This window comes from Acanthochromis polyacanthus, chromosome 19 (assembly GCF_021347895.1).
Source record: "Acanthochromis polyacanthus isolate Apoly-LR-REF ecotype Palm Island chromosome 19, KAUST_Apoly_ChrSc, whole genome shotgun sequence".
In the NCBI taxonomy this organism is placed as follows: domain Eukaryota; kingdom Metazoa; phylum Chordata; class Actinopteri; family Pomacentridae; genus Acanthochromis; species Acanthochromis polyacanthus.
Genome location: NC_067131.1, coordinates 25,473,452 through 25,478,771, shown reverse-complemented (window position 1 = coordinate 25,478,771; position 5,320 = coordinate 25,473,452). Strand labels below are relative to the sequence as shown.

The window sequence follows — 5,320 nt, the reverse complement described above, 5'->3', positions numbered from 1 at the left end:
GTTTACCTTTCTGTGGAGCAAATCCACCTCGTGATTCTGTCCATCAGCTTCAGCCTGATGTGCTTAAGGTATATAAGCCAAACAGGAGATACTGTAAATTTTATAGGAGAGGTTTAGACTTTAAATTAGGATCTTTTGGTACCTTAACCTGCTGCCAGTCTGGTGATAGTGAAAGATGCTTATGCAAAGCATTTTTCCCCCCTACTGTTCCTGTCAGGGAGCTTTTGAAATCCCCATTCTAATGAGACCTGGCATTCTACCATCCTTCAGTATTTCCTCCGGAGGAGAAGCAGGGAGGGCTAGCGACAGAAGGATGACAGCAGTGAAAGTGTCACAGTCAGGAAAACTCTCCAGCTCTCAGCTTATACAGAAGTTGTACTTGGGTTTGAAATTCGTCTGTTTCATAAACAATGTCATAAGACTGCAAGGCGGCGGTCAGCTGTGTGACCTCCATCTGCAGCAGTGATATCTGATCTGGCACTGCTGGCTGTTCCTGTAAAGCTCTGACAGGCACTGCTGATGGAGGTGGACTCATGCAACTTTTAAAGGTCCTGTAATAATCAGCTACCTCTGGTTTTCAATCATATCACAGCTCAGAAAGAAAAATGGACCCTGCTTTATTATTGCAAACAAGCATAGCTACAGCAAAACATTTTTTGTTAGACTGAACGACAAATACATGGTTTAATTTACAATGTATGCCTGCAGATTTTACACATTTGGTGCTCTAGTGAACACTTCCAGCAGCAGCAAGGTGTATGTGGGATTAGGTTGAAATGAACAGTGTGCGTTTATGATAATGGAGGGTTATGTCAGACAGTGTGACTCACCAGTGTGTTTTAATAGATTCAGAGGAAAATGAAATATCAGCTTATTGTTGGTTTTGAGGTTTTAATGAGATTAGTTGACAATAAATTATAGTGATCAGCAGACTTATCCTTTAACTCCTGTCTTTAGCAGCTCTTTCTGTCTAAATATACACTACCGGTCAAAAGTTTGGACTCACCCTTTCATTTAATGTTTTTCATGACTATTTACATTGTAGATTCTGACTGAAGGCATCAAAACCATGAATGAACACATATGGAATTACAGTCGTGGTCAAAAGTTTTACACTTGTAAAGAACATAATTTCATGGCTCTCTTGAGTTTCCAGTTATTTCTACAACTCTGATTTTTCTCTGATAGAGTGATTGGAACAGATACTTCTTTGTCACAAAAAACATTCATGAAGTTTGGTTCTTTTATGGGTTAACAGAAAAAGTGACCAAATCTGCTGGGTCATATATATATATATACACATATATATATATATATGGCATGCCGTTTAGGAAATTATATATATAATGAAAGTCGATATATATATAATGAAACTTGATATATATATAATGAAACTTGATATATATATAATGAAAGTTGATATATATATAATGAAAGTCGATATATATATAATGAAACTTGATATATATATAATGAAACTTGATATATATATATATATATCAACTTTCATTATATATATATCAACTTTCATTATATATATATCGACTTTCATTATATATATATATCAACTTTCATTATATATATATATCTCGACTTTCATTATATATATATATATCGACTTTCACTATATATATATCAACTTTCATTATATATATATCGACTTTCATTATATATATATCGACTTTCACTATATATATATATCAAGTTTCATTATATATATATATCTCGACTTTCATTATATATATATATATATCGACTTTCATTATATATATATATCAACTTTCATTATATATATATATCAACTTTCATTATATATATATCGACTTTCACTATATATATATCAACTTTCATTATATATATATCAACTTTCATTATATATATATATCAACTTTCATTATATATATATCAAGTTTCATTATATATATATCGACTTTCATTATATATATATCGACTTTCATTATATATATATCAACTTTCATTATATATATATCAAATCTTTTTTCCTACCGAGCCCCGGAAGGGACATGTCCGTATGGCGAAGCGACAACGAAGGACACTCACCCGGACGAGAATTTTATTGAGTTTTATTTTAAAATCGGCCTGAAACACACAGACATTCAAGCAGTGCGATGCGCTAAGAGTCTGCCATGCAGACCAGCGATCCTGATAATGGTAAGTTTTATTTCTCCAACATCCTGCTGTTATCCTACTATGAATACGCTAGCTACAACAGTCCCACATCAGTATTATGAACGTTCCGCCAGCTAACGCGGTCCGGACACCGGATCAGTGATTAGAGGTTGGCGTTCAACTATTGTTTGCCAGCCAGTTAGCCGCTGGTAAGCTAACAAGCTATGAAACAACTCCTTATAAAACCGGAGGAAAGCAGCAGCAATATTTCAGTCCAAGACCTGTATTCAGAACCTCCCACGCTGTTACACAATGACCCATTAATCATATTACTGAACTATATGGTTATCATTGAAATTTCCCTTGAAGAACCAGTGAACTCTTTGCGAACACATTTTAATTTATGTGTTGATTATGTTTCGTATCAGTAATACAAGTCTAAAAAACTGATTGAAATGATCAAGTTAACACAATGAAGTAAAGAGTACTGGTAATCTGCAGCTATTTTCATAATTTCAAGGTGAAATTCTGATGTGTGATTTTCTAGCTTTGCAGATGTGGAAATCCAATGCACTGATTTCTTATACACAGATGCTTTTGGTGTTTTTTATTGTAAAATAAAACAAGGCATTTATCACTGTTGGAAATTATTACAGGTATTATTTGTAACACTTTCTAACATTGTATGGACAAAGCAATAAATCAGTTAATGGATAAAATCATTTGTATTACAGATGCTATCAACAGCATGTCTTGTTCATTTTATTTAGTTGTCGGCCTTGGATGATGAGGTCCAGTTACCAGGAGCACTAGTCTGCAGCTTACTGGTTCCGTCTTGCAGCTCCTCCACGCTGTCCTCCTCTCTACAGACCAAATCAAGTAAGATCTGTTTAGACTATGCAGACATCAACATGATCAGTATGTTATCTTTTGACCCATCCTAAAATCACAAAATAGAACATTTACTTTAAGTTAACTGTGTTTATGAAAATAGAAAATAATTACTGACAACTAGTACTTTTTGGTGCTTTTATGCAGGAAAAGGGAACCAGGAAGCTGCTGTGGATCCTCTGCAGTATCTGGAGAGGTCAGAGGAATGGTTCTTGGAACAGATCGGAAGACACCAAGACGTGACCTCTGCCATGCTCCAGAACATCCAGAAGATGAATGAAAACCTTGGTTGCACTGATGGGACGCATGGTGTCGGTGCTGGAGCAACTGTCCCAGAATTAAACTGCATTGTTGACTATTGGCTTTTCTAGAAAATAAATCTTTTTTAGTACTTCACCTGTTTTGTATTTTACTCATGCACTTTGGATGAATGAACAGAAATTTGTGATGAGAGATGCAAATTTTGTCTATAATCTACAGAGACTTTATTCAGTGTTCAGTGCACACTTTTGTTACACACATTTTGACAGATAAGCAGTTGTGCTTTTCAAGCAGATTTTAGTCAGAAACATCAGTAGCATACGTTGTTGTTTTTTTACTGTTACACCAATCTAGGTAGATAAACTGCACTACTGCAGCAGACATATTATTGAAATGTGCTTCTATTATGTGTCTACATACACTGCTCACAAATAGTTATTCAACTTTTGGGTGAAATTGATGGAAAATATAAAAAGTGCATGCTGTAGTGATATATCATAAAAGTAGGGTATTTAACTAGAAACATGCAATAGTGATTTCCTCATCTCAAAAAAAATTATTGAATCAAAAGCTAACAACAGTGGAGGGTATGTCACAATAAAAATGTCTCAGTTTGGACAGAACAGCAGCCTTCAGCTGAAATCCAGTACAATTGTGTCCCACCAGTGGCGTGATCATGGATGTGTCCAGGCAGCAGCTGACCTCTGCCTCGTAATTAGCCTTAAGACCAGCTATAAAGATAAACATAGATATTATCATTATCATCAACATATGGTGCATGTGTTTAACCTTTAAGCTATGTAGGGATGCAAATGTAGTCGAAGCTAAGTAGCTAAGCTAATGCTAACACGTTCAGTGTTCAGAATCAAAACATCTCTAAAAATTACCTGTTTTCTCAAACGTAGTCGCCGTTCCCTGTGACAACCATGAAGACAGATAGATAATCACAGAAGAGCTCATGTGAAGAGCAAATGTCCAATGAGGTTCCTGTTTTTGTTTGCCATGTCCTTCCAGGGCTCAGTAGGAAAAAGTCTGAATATATGGAATGAAACTTTGAATAGATGGAATGAAAATCTGAACATTCTATATTCCGACTTTCATTATATATATATCAAGTTTCATTATATATATATCAACTTTCATTAAATATATATATCAACTTTCATTATATATATATCAAGTTTCATTATATATATATCGACTTTCATTATATATATATATCAACTTTCATTATATATATATCAACTTTCATTATATATATATATATCAACTTTCATTATATATATATCAATTTTCATTATATATATATCAAGTTTCATTATATATATATCGACTTTCATTATATATATATATATATCAACTTTCATTATATATATATCAAGTTTCATTATATATATATCAAGTTTCATTATATATATATATATCAACTTTCATTATATATATATCAATTTTCATTATATATATATCAAGTTTCATTATATATATATCGAGTTTCATTATATATATATCAAGTTTCATTATATATATATCGAGTTTCATTATATATATATCAAGTTTCATTATATATATAATTTCCTAAACGGCATGCCATATATATATATAAATAAATATATATGTGTGTGTATGTATATATATATATATATATATATATATGTATAAAGCAATGCTAATATTTGGTTACACGCCCCTTGGCCATTTTCATAGCCATCCGCAAGCTTCTGGCAAGCTTCTGGTTGAATTTTTGACCGCTCCTCTTGACAGAATCGGTGCGGTTCAGTTAAATTTGTTGGCTTTCTGACATGGACTTGTTTCTTCAGCATTGTCCACATGTTTTCAATGGGGTTTAAGTCAGGACTTCGGTAAGGCCATTCTAAAACCTTAATTTGAGCCTGATTTAGCCATTCCATTACCACTTTTGATGTGAGTTTGGGGTCATTGTCCTGTTGGAATACCCAAATGTGGCCAAGACCCAACCTTTGGGCTGATCATTTTAGGTTATCTTGAAGAATTTGAAGGTAATCTCCTTCTTCATTATCCC

The 5,320-nt window shown here is 33.5% G+C and overlaps 1 long non-coding RNA gene across 1 annotated transcript; it reads left to right on the top strand.

Moving 5' to 3' along the window:
* Positions 1 to 2,013: 2,013 nt before the first annotated feature.
* On the top strand, positions 2,014 to 3,910 carry LOC127531116 (uncharacterized). Its single transcript, XR_007938013.1, has 3 exons — positions 2,014 to 2,172; positions 2,901 to 3,009; positions 3,169 to 3,910. It is a non-coding gene; the product is annotated as an uncharacterized LOC127531116 (long non-coding RNA).
* Positions 3,911 to 5,320: the final 1,410 nt, after the last annotated feature.